The sequence below is a fragment of the Pangasianodon hypophthalmus genome, chromosome 15, assembly GCF_027358585.1.
Source record: "Pangasianodon hypophthalmus isolate fPanHyp1 chromosome 15, fPanHyp1.pri, whole genome shotgun sequence".
Lineage (NCBI taxonomy): Eukaryota > Metazoa > Chordata > Actinopteri > Siluriformes > Pangasiidae > Pangasianodon > Pangasianodon hypophthalmus.
The window spans coordinates 14,161,452-14,179,148 of NC_069724.1; the positions used below are offsets into that span (position 1 = coordinate 14,161,452).

Consider the following 17,697-nt stretch of genomic DNA (forward strand, 5'->3'; position numbering starts at 1 on the left):
AAAATCTTTTCCTGACAGTGATAAAATTTATATACTTGAACAAATGAATACAACTACAATTTAGCATTTTACATATTAATAATGCTATATTTACCAGATAGTGTTCAGTGTGCCATCTTAAGCACTTTGAGTAATGGCTCTCTATGTCCATGCTACTGGCTTGAATGACAGGAGTGTCCACAACCAGTATGAGTGGACAGGAGGTGGACGCACTGTCCAACTGGCTGTATCTACTGCACACGCTCTGGCTCCAAGGTCTCTATTGCACAGACTCTGGCTCCAATTTTCACAAGACGGTGACTTCCAATTAGACCAAAAATGGGTTCAAAACCACACAGTGGGCCTCATTTTTCAAGCTGAATATGAGCTGATTTAGTCATACAATCCTCTCTGAAACTATTGGAACGGCAAGGCCAGTTCTTTTGTTTTTGGAATTCACTGAAGACATGGAGTTGAGATCAAAAGATGAATATGAGACAATAAAGTTTCAGCTTTCATTTCCTTATATTTACATCTAGATTTGTTAAACAACTTAGAACATGACACCTTTTATTTGTACCTACCCATTTTTCAAGTGATCAAAAATATTGGATCATGTGACTGACAGGTGTTTCTTGTTGCCCACGTGTGTCTTATTAGACTGATTGTTTAAACAATTAGTAGCCTGAATGTCTACTCTTGGTTTGAGCCCTAGGTTTTGCCTGTGAAGACTGCATTTGTTATTAAAATTGATAAACCAACATGAACACCAGAGAGCTGTATATGGGATAAAAGCAAGCCATTTTGAAGCTGAGAAAAGAGGGAAGATCAACCAGAGCCGCTGCACAAGCATTGGGCATAGCCAATGCAACAATTTGGAATGTTCTGAAAAAGAAAGAAACCATTGGTGTACTAACAACCAGACATTGAACAGGTTGGCCAAGGAAAACAACAGGAGTTGATGACAGAAACATTGTGAGAGCTGTGATGAAAAACCCAAAAACAACAGTCAGTGACATCACCAACAATCTCCACAGGGCAGGGGTGAAAGTACCACAATCTACCATTCAGAGAAGACTTTGAGAGCAGAAATATAGCCACAAAAGTTCTGGAACCAAGAATAACCTCTGCCAAATTGGTGGAACAGCCAAAGTTAGGAGCAAGAAAGGATCTGATTCAAAACATGCAGGCTCATCAGTCAAGCACAGTGGAGGTAGTGTCATGGCTTGGGTTTGCATGGCTGCTTCTGGAATGGGCTCACTAATCTTTATTGTTGATGTAACTTATGATTGTAGCAGCAGAATGAGTTCAGAAGTCTATAGAAACATTTTGCCTGCCAGTTTACAGAGAAATGCATCCAATCAAATTGAGAGGAACTTCATCATGCAGTAAGACAATGACCCAAAACACACTGCCAACACAACAAAGGACTTCATAGACCCCATATAACTGTCTGGTAAAAAGTTGTGAAATTTGGTACACTGATTGGGGAGGGCCTAAGGAACATTCTGTCCAAACCTGGGCCGAGTGTTGCCAACGCTCTATTGCCACCGTTGGGTCAAATTTGGGCCTAATTTGGAAATACATTTATGGTCATAACCTTTGAACAGTGTGTCCAAAATTTAGAAGCATCACTGGATTCTCTGGGTCGTGACGAGTTCAATGCACCTTATGATGCCAGTTTTTGACATCAATGAATTAGATTTTCAACCCACCCATTTATCCAATCATCACCAAAGTTGTCGCATGTCATCTTCAGAGTAAACCTCACAATAATTATCAAAAGAATTTTGAATAGTCCAAAGAGTTTGCCTGTAATGGCCCAACAAATGTGATGGCGAAGCCACCAAACAGGAAGTGAGGATGTATCTCATTAACAACTTTGTGCACTGACACAAAACTTGGTAGGCATCTTCAGGACCGTGACCTGAGGCTATGCAACAAATTTCATGATAGTGCCACCTACTCGTCAAAAGTTACAATAAAATGCCAAAAATGCTTGCATCCAACTGCCAGTTTTGCTACTCCTTCTCCAAATTTTGTCAAGTTTTCACTAAATTTGGCTCACTTAAGACCTCTCTGAGCAAAAGTTATCAAAAGAATCTTGATATTCAAACCCGTTCTTCAGTAACTTGCTGGCAAATGAAAAAAAAAACAGGATGTGAGGGTGTATCTCAGCAATGCAGATACATATCGTCACGTAACTTGATAAGTATCTTCAGGACCATGCCCTAAATGTACCCAGAAGTTTTGTGACTGTGCCACTTTGTGGTAAAGACCTGCAACAACTTAAATTTTTTTCCTTATATCATTTGAAGAGTTTGTGATAAATTCACAGTTCATTTTTCCTGTGAATGCACAGCAACATCTGAAATTCAAGTGTACTTCCTGCCGAACGTCTTGGCTTTTATTAAAAACTGTTTTTTCACTACTCCTCCAAATTTTGTCCAATCTTCACCAGATTTGGCTCACGTGATTCTTGACACCTGTCTAAACAATGCTGCAGCAATACCACCCTGCTGCCCATTTCTTCATCTAGACCTTTCCTCCTGCAGTCAGAGAATTCCACCAATGTTTGTAGTCAAAACATACACATCATGAGTGAAACTACAAATCACTCTTGAATCTCTTTGCCTAAAGTTATGGTTCTGCTTTCCTGTGATTGCTTAGGCAACACTTGTAGCATGTCTGTAAATGTGTGGTTTACTGAGTCTGGGTACTTGGCCCCCGAAAATACTGCTTGCAGCTTTAATTTACTTTGACTATCTGTTCCAATACTTTTGCTTACCTAAAAATTGTGTGGTCTTACAAGAAAGGTTCCATGTTGTTTAACACATCTAGATGTAAATATCAGGCAATGAAAGCTGAAATTCTCATCTATCATTTCATATTCATCTTTTGATCTCAAATCCAATTGTCTTCAGTGTACAGCAAAAACAAAAGAATTGGCCTTGCCATTCCAATACTTTTGGAAGGAACTCTATATCATTTGTAGAAGCATTTACACAAGAAATTTGGTATTCATGAAAATCCTCAAATTTAGGAAAAACATTTTGTATCCTACTCATGCTTCTGAGTGTGTGTAAATTTACACATAAGATGACTAACTAATGTAAACCTCGACTTGGTTGACTTCAACTCATATAATTTACAGGGACTGAATACCATCGAGAGAATTTTGTGAAACCCAGTCATTTATATCATTGGCATTAATTGAATAATATGAAGAATAAAGAAAGTGAGCCAACACAGACCCATAAATTAAGACAAATAAAACTAGTCATTCAGTTATAACAGAAGAAGTGCGTTTGTATACACTGAAGAAGGGCTGGTTTGTCTGCGCACAGCTGTAAGCTGTAAACAAATGCTTGAACTGACAGAAGATTAAGGTCATGCTTATGAGGAAAAGGATTTGTAAAGATCATCTTTTTTTCGACAGATGACAGCTGGCTTTTAATTTGATTCCATTTGCCAAGGCATTCTTTTAACACTTGAAACAATTTTAAAATAGAAGTTTCACTGTGTGATGTGCTTGGTGTGCATGATCACCTGGGTACAGTGTAGATCTTTAGATCTAGACCTTTGTACTAGTTCTTTCATGGTTCATTGTGTGCTCCCAGCCCCCTGTGCACTTGACCTTTTTTGGAGGTTTATGGGTGTCACTGCTTACAAATGAGCTGTGTCAGGAACACACTTTTCACTTTATGGGTAATCACCATACACATGAGTATGGAGTAAATCAGCCTTTCCGAAACGTTTGTAAATCTGGTTAAAAAAAAAAAAAGTAGTTTGGTTTGGCTTACGCAAACATTTACACACAACTTTACTAAGATATTGATGAAAGAGGCCCAATGGGAGTAAATGGCACCATGATGTCCACTCATACACCGATCAGCCATAGCATTAAAACCACCTGCCTAATATTGTGCAGGTCCCTCTTGTGCCGCCAAAACAGCTCTAACCCATCTAGGCATGGACTCCACAAGACCCCTGAAGGTGTGTTGTGGTATCAGGCACTAAGACATTAGTAGCAGATTCTTTAAGTCCTGTAAATTGTGAGGTGAGGCCTCCATGGATCGGACTTGTCCAGCACGTTCCACAGATGCACAATTGGATTGTGATCTGGGGAATATGGAGGCCAAGTCAACACCTTGAACTCTTTGTCATGTTCCTCAAACCATTCTTGAACAATTTTTGCATTGTGGCAGGGCACATTATCCTGCTGAAATAGGCCACTGCCATTAGGGAATACCGTTGCCATGAACAGGTGTACTTGTTCTGCAGCTATGTTTAGGTAGGTGATATGTGTCAAAATAACATCCACATGAATGCCACGACCCAAAGCTTCCCAGCAGAACATCACCCAGAGCATCACATTGCCTCCACTGGCTTGTCTCCTTCCCATAGTGCATCCTGGTGTCATCTCTTCTCCAGGTAAGTGACGTACATGCACCTGGCCATCCACATGATGTAAAAGAAAACATGATTCGTCAGACCAAGCCACCATCTTCCATTGCTCCATGGTCCAGTTCTGATGCTCATGTGCCCATTGTAGGTGCTTTCGGCGATGGACAGGGGTCAGCATGGGCACTCTGACTGGTCTGCGTGGACGTGAGGCTATATCTTTGTAACGCTTTAGCGTATTCAGACCAAACTTAGTATATGCCATAGCCATCATGATTTGAGGATACGTGCACAGTTTCGGAACAGCGCCACCTAGTGCTCACGAGATATGAATAAAGCATATTTTTGCTTATAACTTCTGAACAGTTTGTTCTAAAATCCTGAAACTGGTCTCTTAAATTCTGTGGGCCATAATTTTGGGTGTCAGCCATTTTGAATTTCGTTGTAAAATGCTGTATTTCAGAAGTGTCTTGGCTGGTCATTATGAAAAGTGGTATGTGTGTCATCAGCACTATGCCCTTAAAGTTCAAAAAATGCTAATAGCTTTTGATTACTCTTGCCTATTGTCATGAGACTGGTCTTCACAGATTCCTTGTGTCGTGATGAGAACATTGATACCAATTATGCCAGGGTTGGCCAAACCTGCTGTCCAGCATTTTGAAATGCTTCGAAAACCTACTTTTTCGAACTCCTCCTAGACCGTTTGTCTGGTATTCATGAAAATCATCTTCAGACCATGCAGACAAAAAAAATATGGAGTTCAACTGGATTAGTCAAACCATTCTTGTTATTATTCTTATGCTTTTTCTTCTTCTTCTTCTTTTTTTTTTGGCTAAGGTGTCTATGGGAGCCTGTAGAACCGTCTGGTAAAAAGTTGTGAAATTTGGCACACTGATTGGAAAAGGTCTAAGGAGCATTAAGACGAAATTTGGGCCAAGTGCTGCTAATGCCACCATTGGGTCAAATTTGGGCCTAATTTGGAAGTACGTTTATCATCATAACTTTTGAACTTAAAGCCAGGCATCCCTGGATTCCCTGGGTCAAGACAATTTTTCACATATTTTCACAATTTCCATTTAATTAGATTTTCTGCCATCTTGGATTGTGTCAAAAACTGTTTTTTGGCTACTTCACCTACAAATTTTGTCCCATCATCACCAAAATTGGCGAACAATCTGAAGAGTAAGTCTCACATAATTATCAAAAGTGTTTTAAATGCTCCAAACGGTTTGTCCATAATGGGCCAACGAATCTGACAGTGAAGCCGCCAAACAGGGTATGAGGCTGTATGGGTATGAGGCTGCAGCAACGACTTTGCGCACTGACACACTTGGTAGGCATCTTCAGGACCATGGCCTGAGGCTATGCCACAAATTTAGCGAACGCACCACCTACTGGTCAGAATTTACAATAACATGCTAAAAATGCTTACATTTTTTTTGCTACTTCTCCAAATCTTGTCCAATCTTCACCAAATTTGGCTCACATCATCTTGAGCCATCTGCCTAAAAAAATTATCAAAGAAATTGTGTATCTCAGCAATACATCTACGTATCATCGTGAGACTTGATAAGTATCTTCCTGACCATGCCCTGAATGTATCCAAGGAGTTCCGTGACTGTGCCACCTTGTGGTCAAGAACTGTAACAACTGTTGTTTGTTTTTCTTATATCATTTGAAGAATTTGTGCTAAATTCACAGTTTTTCCTATAATTCTCTGGCTTATGCTGAAGTTAATGCTCACTTCTCCTTCAAAATGTTGTCCAATCTTCCCCAAATTTGGCTCACATCATCATGAGACCTGTCTGAACAAAAATTGTCAAAGGAATTCTGATATTCAAAACTGTTCTTCCATAAATATTATGTGATCATGCTCTGATGCTTGCTTAGCTCCTTACTTTGGCTCTTTCGTGCTTGGCCTCGTAATTGCTACTTGCAGCTATATTTATAATTAATTTTGTTGTTTTTGAATGTGAATTTTACAACCTTTTATCTGTTAAGCAGCCTTTTGGCATTCCTTTGTGATTCTTTGAATTACTGTCTGTGTGGAGTTTTGCATGTTTCCTGCCACCTCCCTAAAATACGCCATTAGGTGCATTGGTTATGCCAGTTTCACTAGTGTGAGAATGTATGTATGGTGCCCTGTGATGAACCCATCCAGGCTGTATTCCTGCTTTGCACCCAGTGTTCCTGGGATAGGCTCTGGATCCACCATGACTCTGACCAGACAAAGAAGTTACTGAAGATGAATGAATGATGAAAGTGCTGCTATACTTCAAAGTAACAACAAGGTGGTATGACTTTTAGAGTTGTGATGGCATGAAGGTTGTATATATAGTCTCTTTTTTTTTTTTTTTTTTTTTTTTTTTTTTTTTGCAAATATGCATATGCTTTGACAAATTAAGCACCATTAAGAAAATCTTGGATCTCCTTGGAATATAAAGCTTTCTAAGGAGTTGTGCTTACTAAAAATTAAGGCCCAAAATTAAGCCAGATATTTTGTGTTTTGTTCACAGTTGCTATCCGGATCTACTTTGAAAGGTTATTAAGGCTGACCAGCACTGCCTGTCCCAGTTTAAGCTAGTTTTCACTGCCCTAAAATGTAGCCTACAAATTACTTTCTAGTAGCCTCCATAATCCACTCTCAGAATCACTACTGTGCAAGTACAGGTCTATAGGACCTGCTCCACCTCTTGGTTTGGAGCACAGCCTAACATATAGATTGCTTTACTCCCTCAGACCCCATGAATATTGCTGTCCTCATTTTTTGTAGTGTCCTGATTTGGAGTGCACTCAAATGCAGGCCAGATCCTCAGGACAGCTGAAGCTGCTCCCTAGGGAACGGGTGCATTGTTCTTGCTATTGGGAGAAAGGAAAGCCAAAGGGATACCTACCTCTACGGCTAAGTGTAACATCATTGGCCCATGATTGATGGTGCACAAATTAAGATCTCTGGCCCACTTTTGCTTGAATTTTTGCAAGGCCACCAGAGCCAGCTGGTTGCTAGTTTGCTGGTGACACAAATATGTGCCCCCTATACAGTGTCTGTACAGTGTCAAGATTACTCAGTATGTTTGTCCCAGGTTTTTTTTCTAAGCAGTGTTTAGGTACAATTAAGGCCTGACTTATACTTCTGCGCTGACATGTATTTTCGTATTTGTGTCACGGCACAGTGAGTGGGTTTATGGATATGCGTGGCACACAGAGATGCTCTCACACGCAGTCCTCCAGGAAGTTATCTGTGTATAGTACATATCTACATTGCTGTGTGTCAGCTGGACTTTAGGTGACCATTGATTGGTTGGCAGGAAGGTATGTCCTGTTGCATTTTTGGAAATGTTATGATGAGATGTTGTGACATGTTGTGATTTGACGATGTGACGTTGTTTTATCAGGAGTTTCAGAGTAATATTGTTCCACACACATCTTGAGTGTAAACAATAAAATTTTAAACAATAAAGTGTAAACAATAAAATTTTGATTTATTGTATCCGATACTTTTCATCTTGTATGGACATGATTGTGCTTCTCAGTTTTTTTAGAAAGTGTTGCCTTCATGTACATAACAGCCTTTGAAAGAAACTGTCCAAAAAAAAGAAAAAGGGTATGTAATGATGTAAAATCTGTTTTCAGGCGCTTTCGGGATGACAGTGCTGTGTGTGTTTACAATTAACGCCTGTAGAATATCTAAAGTAACAGATGAATGAACGTTATATTGTGGTAGGGAAGGTGGGTCTTTATTTTTTAGCTCCCTGGAAAAAATTGACTATTTCTAAGCTGTGGTTGGTGAATCGCAATTTCAGTCGGCCATAGAGATTCAAATATCATGCTCTCCTCCAATTTTCATAGCAACGGTAAACTGAGCAGTAAAACTGCGTCACCCAGTTGCTATCAGCAATTCGGCAATTAAAAAAAAAAAAAGATCCAAAGCGGATGTCAGTGTGCCAGTAATTGAAAAGAAAAATAATGAAGATGTAATAAATGTGAACAAAAAATATGCTATTAATGTTAAGCCATGTCCATTTTTAAAGTAAACTCCCCTGGTTGAACAGTATGTGTTGAGTGACACAGTGGCTGTATTAGGTAGCTAAACCATCTGTTAGCTTAACCGTCTGTTAATTTATCTGGTGATGGAAAGTCCTTATTCAGCTCTTCTGTCGGTTCTGTCTTCAATGAGTAGGCTAGTAATGCTTATTCACATCATTATTTGCACATCAATCTGTATGACAGATGGTAAAGGCATAATTGTTATATTAGTGAATTGGTATCAGCTATCCCCTGATCAAATCTGAGTGTGGTTAAGCCAAAAAAAAAAAAAAAAAAAAAAAAAATCAAGCCATGCACATGTTAAAATGGAGTGCTTTTACTTTAGCACATTAATCTGCAGCCGAGCATATTTAACCTATACTGGATTGATTTTAATAATATCATTCTAATTTATTTTATGTGTAACATGTAAGGCTGACTTCTGTGTGCGAGTTTCATTCACTCGTTCACTGCTTTTATTCAGTAAAATCCTTTCTGTTGTCACATTTTATATTGGACATTGATGACAGTCTCACACTCTGAGACTTTGCTTCATGTATTCTGGAACTGTAATTACACCTGCACACTGTGGCAGAACATTTCTATTTTTATTGTGGAATTCATTTACTGTGCCTTTAAACTTTATTGGATGAATGTTTTACTTGGTTTTACTACTCATTCTGGTCAGCTAAGGAGTTACTTTATATGTAATTTAATATTTTTTTTTAACCAAGTATTACATTCAGAAATGCAGAGTAGTAAAATTTAAACCCTTGTTTGGTTCTATTAAAAAAGGACTTGAAATGTACTTTAATACTTAGTCTACCTCCACTATTAGGAACGCTACCAAAACCTGGAATATACTGCATGTTTCAGTTTTGGCATTTGTGCATAATCTGATGTTTATTTAATTTAATTTTACATGTGCTCCCCCTGGCATTAGTTAATTGTATTGTTAGATTGTGTATTTATTATTTTTTAGTATATTTAGTGACCAAGCGCCTCAGATTCGTAGGCGCCTATTGTAATCGTTAGTGTTCTTATTATTAGGGGCCAAGCACTGCATGTGCATAGGCACCTCTTGTAATCGTTAGTGTTCTTCTTGTTATTATATTTTCTTCTTTTTTTAAGTCTATGGCAGCCCATAGAACCACCTGTGGGAAAGTTCTGAAGGTTTGCACACTTGTTGCGGACAGTTTTGAGTATACCTTGTGACAAATTTGGAGTCTCTATATCAAACCCTCTAGCGCCACCAACAGGTCACTCATGTTTATGCTAATAACGTTTGAACCGTAAGGGCTAGAAAATTATTTTTCTCTCATTCCAGAGTTCATGCCAAGTTGAATGCATATCATCTTTTAACTTCCACCTGACTCGATTTTCTGCCATTTTGAATTTTTTGAAAAACCTACTTTTTCAAAATCATCTTAGATGGTTCATCGGATCTTCACCAAATTTGACTCAGATCATCGTTAGACCATGCTGGCAAAACGTTAATAAAAGCTTTTTGATAGACGAAACCATTCTCGAATAACGTGCAGAAACCAATTATGCCATTGTCGGCCGAAGTTGCTGTCCGCTATTTTGAAATGCTTTGAAAACCTCATTTATCCAATTTTCATGAAAAATTAGTCAGATCATCTTCAGACCGTGCCAACAAAAATTGATGGAATTCAAGTTGATTAGCCAAACCGTTCACAAATAACTCATGAATGAATTCAACAGTGAGCATGCCAAAATGGACGTGAGGTTATAACTCTGTAACGCTTTAGCGTATTCAGCCCAAACTTAGTATATGTCATAGCCATCATGACGTGAGGGTATCTGTTTCAGAACAGTGCCACCTAGTGCTCACGTTATATGAAAAAAGCGTGTTTTTGCTTTTCCGACCATTCATCCGATTTTCACCAAATTTGACTTGGATCATCTTCAGTCCATGCCAGCAATAATTTATGGATTTTGTGTTGATAGACCAAACCAAACTGTTCGTCCGACTGACTTAAAAATTGATATGCATTGTCTATGTCAATGTCCATCACTGTCCATGAGAACAATTGTGTATCCTTATAGCTCCAATGGCCATGAATCTCACCTCTTTCGATTCTTTAGGTCCTACAGAAACCAGTAATATACATTTTTCCACAGTGTATCATCTTCAGGTCATGCTGACAAAAAGTTATGGAATACAAGTTGATTAATCAAACTGTTCTCTTTATTATTCTTCTCCTTCTTTTTCTTCTTCTCCTTCTTCTGGTTAGGATGTCTGTGGCAGCCTGTAGAACCGTTTGCTGAAAAGTTGTGAAATTTGGCATGCTGATTGGGGAGGGTCTAAGGAACATTCTGTAAAAATTTGGCCAGGATGCTGCCAGTGCTCTAGCACCACCACTGGGTCAAATTTGGGCCTAATTTGGAAGTACGTTTAAAGTCCTAACTTTTGAACCGTGTGTTCAAAAAAGCCATTGGATTTAAAAGCCATTGGATTCCCTGGGTGAAGTCGAGTTCAACACACTCTATTAAGTCAATTTCCACTTAATTAGATTTTCCGGCATCTTGGATTTTGTCAAAAACATTTTTTTCACTATTCCTCCTACAAATTTTGTCCAATCATCACCAAATTTGGCACACATTATCTTTGAATCCAGTCTACGTTATTCAACAAATCTGACAGTGAAGCCCCCAATCAGGGAGTGAGGCTGTATCTCAGCAATGACTTTGCGCACGTCATCATCAGAGTAAGCTTCACAAAAGTTATCGTAAGAATTTTCCAAACGGTTTTTCCAAACAGTTTGCCCGTAATGGGGCAACGAATCTGACAGCGTAGCAGCCAAACAGGGAGTGTGGCTGTATTTCAGCCACGACTTTGCACACTGACACAAAACTTTGTAGGCATCTTCAGGACCATGACCTAAGGCAATGCAACAAATTTTGTTACAATGCCACCTACGGGTCAAAAATTGCAATAACATGCTAAAAATTTGGCTCATATCATCTTCAAATCTGTCTGAACAAGGTTTATCAAAGGAACTCTGATATTCTGATAAACCATTCTCCCATAAATTTTATGTGACACTGCTCTGATGCTTGCTTAGCTCCTTACTTTGCCTCTGTAGTGCTTGGCCCCATAATTGCTGCTTGCAGCTATATTTGCATTTATTTTTCTCTATATTTATTTGTATTTTGTTTATTAACCTTAATATTAGTATCATCTTATCTTGCAATTAAAAAACTTGCACGTAATGTGAGTGTGTCAAGTGAACCACACCAGAATTTACTTATTTACAGAGTGACTTTTGTGTTCAACTGTAGAAATGATATATTGAAGAGAACACAGATGTTTTGTTTTGAAAAGTGTTAGGTAAAAACGAAACCTTCTGTGAATAATTACAAACCAAGTGAATTCTTACTGAAAGCATTTCTGAAGTGTTTTATCTTGTCTGTATTCAGCAGTATGAGAGGCTCTGGTATTGAAGCTTTTCAATTTAACTGGATTTTATGTTTTGATCTACAATTCTATCAGTTGAATAACGAGGCTTTAATTTTATTTTTTTATTGAGGTGCTGTGGTTTACATCACCTATAGTGTGTATTTATTGGGAGTCCGTTATAAGGAAAAGAAAGCAAAGTGTGCGATCCTGCAGGATTAAACTGACCATTATAATGAACTACGCTTATGTAGCCTTGCAGTTTATATAATAGATTTATATTAACACAATAACATGATTGTAGGTTTCTGTAAATAAATCAATTATAAAATAATGTGATCACATGGCTGTGTGTGAAGCAAACATGAAATGCAGGAAAAAATTGCTTGTGTTCATTTATACTCACTGTTCAATGTGAAAGATTTATCATATAGGAGAAATATTTTATTAAAGTCACTGGTCTGAAAAACTAGTAGTGAATATGTAGAGCTGCCAACATTTACACATTATGCGTAGGAGCTCCGCATTCTGACATTGGAGTAAGCTGGAACGAGTTCTCATTCTAAAATATGGCAAAATGGCAGATAAACCAATCAAGACATGAATCTGAAATGACTGACAATTGCGTAGTGGTTTTGAACGCTCCAGTGTGATCTGCAACTCACTGTATGCCCCTCAAGTTTGCCACCTGAATCAGCACTGGGCAGTTTCATGTTCTCTCAAGGTAAATGAGTAGATGTGTTAAGTTCATTATCTGAAAACAAAATGTATCAGTATGATTTAGCTAACAACAGACAAGTATATAATTATTGATTACTATATAGATTCTTGTCTTAACATTATCTTGTCTTAACATTCTTGTCTTAACATTAGCGCAGCTAAAGTAAATGTATTATTTTCACGTAACAGCGCTGTCTGGAGTGTTCTGCTTATACCACAGCAATTTGAAATTATTATATTGTTTAACTACATAGGTAAAGTTTGTCATGATAAAGCCAGCCTGAATGTTTGAAACTGTTTCATAAGCTTGAAGTCAGTTTGAAGTTGAAAGACAGTTACTGGAAGAAAGGTAGATGAGAGACTGATACAAGTAGAAAGTCAGTAGAGTGAGAGTGATACAGGTAGACTGATAGAAAGAAATATGGAGAGAGTGTGTGTGTGCAACTGGTAGTTTGATAGATGGGAGGAGAAAGTCTGTGGCATTGATAGAGAGAGAAAGATAAAGTGAGAGTGTCTTTTTTCATATCTCATGAGCACTAGGTGGCGCTGTTCTGAAACTGTGGAGGTACCATCAAGTTATGGTGGCTATGACATATACTAAGTTTGGTCTGAATATACTAAAGCATTATGTAGATATAGCCTCACATCCGTTTTGGCGTGCTCATCGCTGAATTTGTTTGCACATTATTCGAGAACGGTTTGACTAATCAACTTGAATTTCATAACTTTTTGTTGGCATAGTCTGAAGATGATCTGTTTCGATTTTGGTGAAAAAATCTAAAAAGTAGGTTTTTAAGAAAATTCAGAATGGTGGGAAAATTTTCTTGATGGAAAGTGACGACTTGGCACAAGCCAAGGAATCAGAGGAAAAAAGAATTTGGTCACTAGCCCTAATAATTCAAAGGTTATTAGCATAAACATGAATGCAATTTTGAACTGATGATGATGCTAGAGGGTTTGAGGTAGCGACTCCAGATTTGCTATGATAACATTTGAGACTGTCCCCTATCTGTGTGCCAAATTTCATAATTTTCCATCTATGGTTCTATGGGCTGCCGTAGACTCAAGAGCAGAAGAAGAAGAAGCAGTGTAATAATAATAATTAAAGCTGCAAGCAGCATTTTCGGGGGCCAAGCACCCAGACTCGGTGAGCCACACATTCACAGACATGCTACAATTGTTGCCTAAGCAATCACAGGAAAGCAGAGCCATAACTTTAAGCAAAGGAATTCAAGAGTTATTTGTAGTTTCACTCATGATGTGTATGTTTTGACCACGGACAGTGGTGGAATTCTCTGACTGTAGGACAAAAGGTCTAGATGAACAAATGGGCAGCAGGGTGGCATTGCTGCTGCAGCTGCCACTACTGCTGTGATCTGTGGAGTTGTGTGTTGCTACTTTGACCTTTGGTCATGATTGTTACTTTTCTGACCTATCTAAGGTATTTATTGTTTAAGGTAAAAACATCTAAGGTATTTTTTTTTTTATCATCAGTTTTCAAATCTTTTCCCCACTTTGTGCAAGTTCAGACAGGTCTCAAGATGATGTGAGCCAAATTTAGTAAAGATTGGACAAAATTTGGAGGAGTAGCAGAAATGGCAGTTAGATATAAGCTTTTTTTTTTTTTTTTTTAGAATTTTATTGTTACTTTTGACTTGTAGTTGGAATGAAATTTGTTGCATAGCCTCATGTCATGGTCCTGAAGATGCCTACCAAGGTTTGTGTCAATGTGCAAGTCGTTGCTGAGATACAGCCTCACTTTTTGTTTGGCGGCTTCACGGTCAGATTTGCTGACCCGTTATGGACAAACTATTTGGAATATTCAAAATTCTCTTGATAACTTTTGTGAGGCTTATCCTAAAGATGATGTGTGCCAGATTTGGTGATAATTGGACAACATTTGTAGGAGTAATGTAAGATGAAATACTTATGTTTTGCTATGCAAACACCACTAACTAGATAGGTAAAGTTCGTCACGACAAACTTTGATGTTGGCTTGACAAAGCCAGTCTGAAAGTTTAAAATAGTTATCAGTTTGAAATCTGAATGTAATATGCAGTTTTAAGAAAAAGAGAAAAAATGGATAGGGTGCCAATACTTGTAGAGTTGATGAGAGAGAGAGAGAGAGAGAGAGAGAGAGAGAGAGAGAGAGTGTGTTATTAGTAGAAACACAGAAAGAGAGAGGGAGTGATACAGGTAGATTGATAGAAAGAAATATGGAGAAAGAGAGAATGTGTGTGCTACTGGTAGATTGATAGAGAGATGGATAGAGTGTGTGTGGCACAGATAGAGAGATGAAATGAGAGTGTCTGTTACAGATATATTGACAGAGTGAGAGGGAGGGAAGAGGGACTTCAGGCCACGTGTAGACAGGTGTATGTGAGTTTTGACAGCTGGAGTTTGAAATCTTGAACATTCCAAACCAGGCTCTGAACATTCTGTCAAATGTAAGTGAATGGGAGTTTTTGGGATTACTGATCATCCACTATGGGAAAACCGCAAGTCTGATCAGTTAGAAAAAATACAGCATGATCAGTGTGAATAGCTTGAAGAACTGTGCTGAGTTTGAAAGCTCAAGGAGTTATAACAGTCAGAAATTTTTAATGGAAGTCAGTGGGAATTTTGGCCAGTTTGAGCTTAAAGGGAAAACTATAATTCTGTTCAGTTAGAGAAGTCAAAGCACACTGAGTCGGAGCAGGCTGAAGGTCTGTGGCAAGTTTGGTGCATGTAGCATGAAAGAGTAGCATTTAGAAATTTTGGGTTTCAGAAGAATAATAAAAACTAATAATAAAAATAAGCTTATAAAGCAGAACAGTATGTTTTGTCAAGCCAACATAATAAGTATGTGCTTCCCAAGCATCAGTAATAATAATAATAAGAAGAAGAAGAAGAAGAAAGGGCAATTATAATAATGATGCTTGCATTAGCAAGCACCACTAACTAGAATTTACATTTCCTGAAGAAAACGTGAGTGGTGCTTGCCCGTGCAAGACTCGACACCAACAGGAATATCTGCACATGCCGGTCAGTAGGGGGAGCTACATGTGGCTACATGTGTGTACGCATTTGCTGAAGCATAACTAATTTAACCTGTATCAGTAGCCTTAATGATTGTATTTTACTTGAGTTTTCAATATAATAGGTTTTATCACATCTTTTTGCTCCGGTAGTTTTGTGATTCCACTTATTTTGGGGGTTAACATGCATGTGGCATCATTAAAATGCCCATATTCTTCTCATTGAGCTGAGTGTTTTGATATGTCACATGCCTATGTTGTGGTAATTCCACTTACACCGATCAGCCATAACATTATGACCACTGACAGGTGAAGTGAATAATATTGATTATCTCGTTACAATAGCACCTGTCAAGGGTTGAGATATATTAGGCAGCAAGTGACCAGTCATGTGGGGTGTGCTGGACATCAAGTCCGATCCATGGAGGCCCCACCTCGCAACTTACAGGACTTAAAGGATCTGCTGTTAACGTCTTTGTGCCAGACACCACAGCACACCTTCGGGGATCTATGTCCATGCCTCGACAGTTCAGGGCTGTTTTGGCAGCGAAAGGTGGACCAACACAATATTAGGAAGGTGGTCATAATGTTATGGCTGATCGGTGTATTTAAGGGGTTAACGTGTATGTGATATCGCGTGATGTGCACATGACATCACTAGAATACCCATACGCAGTTCTCCTCAGTCAGCCAAACGTTTTGATATGTCACGTGTCTGTGTTGTAGTAGTTTTGTGATTCCACTTATTTTGGGGGTTAACGTGCACGTGATGTCACTAAAATAATACCCATAGCGAAATACTGCACACTGAGTTGAGGGTATTGTCACCCCCCCATAATGCAATTCTTCTCATTGAGCCGATTGTTTTGATGTATGACATGGCATAGCAAGCACCACTAATGGTAAGTATGTGAGATAACAACAGTGATGCTTTGTTACCCAAGCAGCACTAATAACCTTAAGCAGCATAACAGAATGTTGGCTCAAACGTTGGCTCAAACCAACATAATTTATTAATAACGACACATCACGCATTTTACTGATTTATAATTATATTTAATTTTCTAAAACATCCGAGGGACAGGTTAGTTCCTATTCTCCTTTATGTTACAGCTGCTATGAACAGTCATCCTCTCACCAGTCTCTCGCTCTCTCTCTGTCTCTTTCTGTGCACATGAACTGGGATCACTCTCTCGCTTGTCATTTTACTGAGAAACCGGAAAGCATAAGATCTGTCCTAAAGACTTTAAAGCACAGTGAGTGTTGCAGAACACCTACAAATGAGATTCCTTCCATAAATGTTAAATAAATGTCCTAAAAAAAAAGCTTAAGCGCATCAACGAGTAGACATTTTAATTTGTTAAAGAATGTTTTAAATCCGTTAATTATTAGCTTCTGTGGAACCCTCGCTGTACAAGTCCCTGTGAATATGCTGTAAATAATGGTAAATGGTGATGTTCTTACTGATATTCATGCTTATTTAGTCATAATTATATGAACTATGTATATGATAAGGATAATAAAAAAACAGACTGCTGATGTTATAGCAGTACAAGAAATTAAACTGAAAAATAAATCTTATTCTAAACAAAATAAATGTAACTTCTGGAATGGTCGATTTTCGGTTCGGGACGGCTGACACAAAGTTTTGGGATGGTTCTGGGACATTCTTAAAAATGTTAGTCTGGAGCCCTGCTTCCCTGGAACTGAGGGGCCCAAACCTGTTCTGTCATGACAGTGCTGCTGTGCACAAAGCAAGATTTATGAAGACATACAGGGTGTCCCAAAAGTCTCCATACATAGGGGAAATAGGGAATAAGGGAGAATGGGGGAAATTTTCATACTTGGTTTATATACACTATATTACCAAAAGTATTCGGTCACCTGCCTTGACTCACATATGAACTTAAGTGCCATCCCATTCCTAACCCATAGGGTTCAATATGTTGTCGGTCCACCTTTTGCAGCTATTACAGCTTCAACTCTTCTGGGAAGGCTGTCCACAAGGTTGAGGAGTGTGTTTATAGGAATTTTTGAACATTCTTCCAAAAGCGCATTGGTGAGGTCACACACTGATGTTGATCGAGAAGGCCTGGCTCTCAGTCTCCGCTCTAATTCATCCCAAAGGTG

General features: G+C 38.5%; 1 protein-coding gene across 2 annotated transcripts in view; it reads left to right on the top strand.

Moving 5' to 3' along the window:
- Positions 1-17,697, top strand: part of chm (CHM Rab escort protein) — a 109,550-nt gene that overhangs the window by 1,606 nt on the left and 90,247 nt on the right. The window lies entirely within an intron of this gene.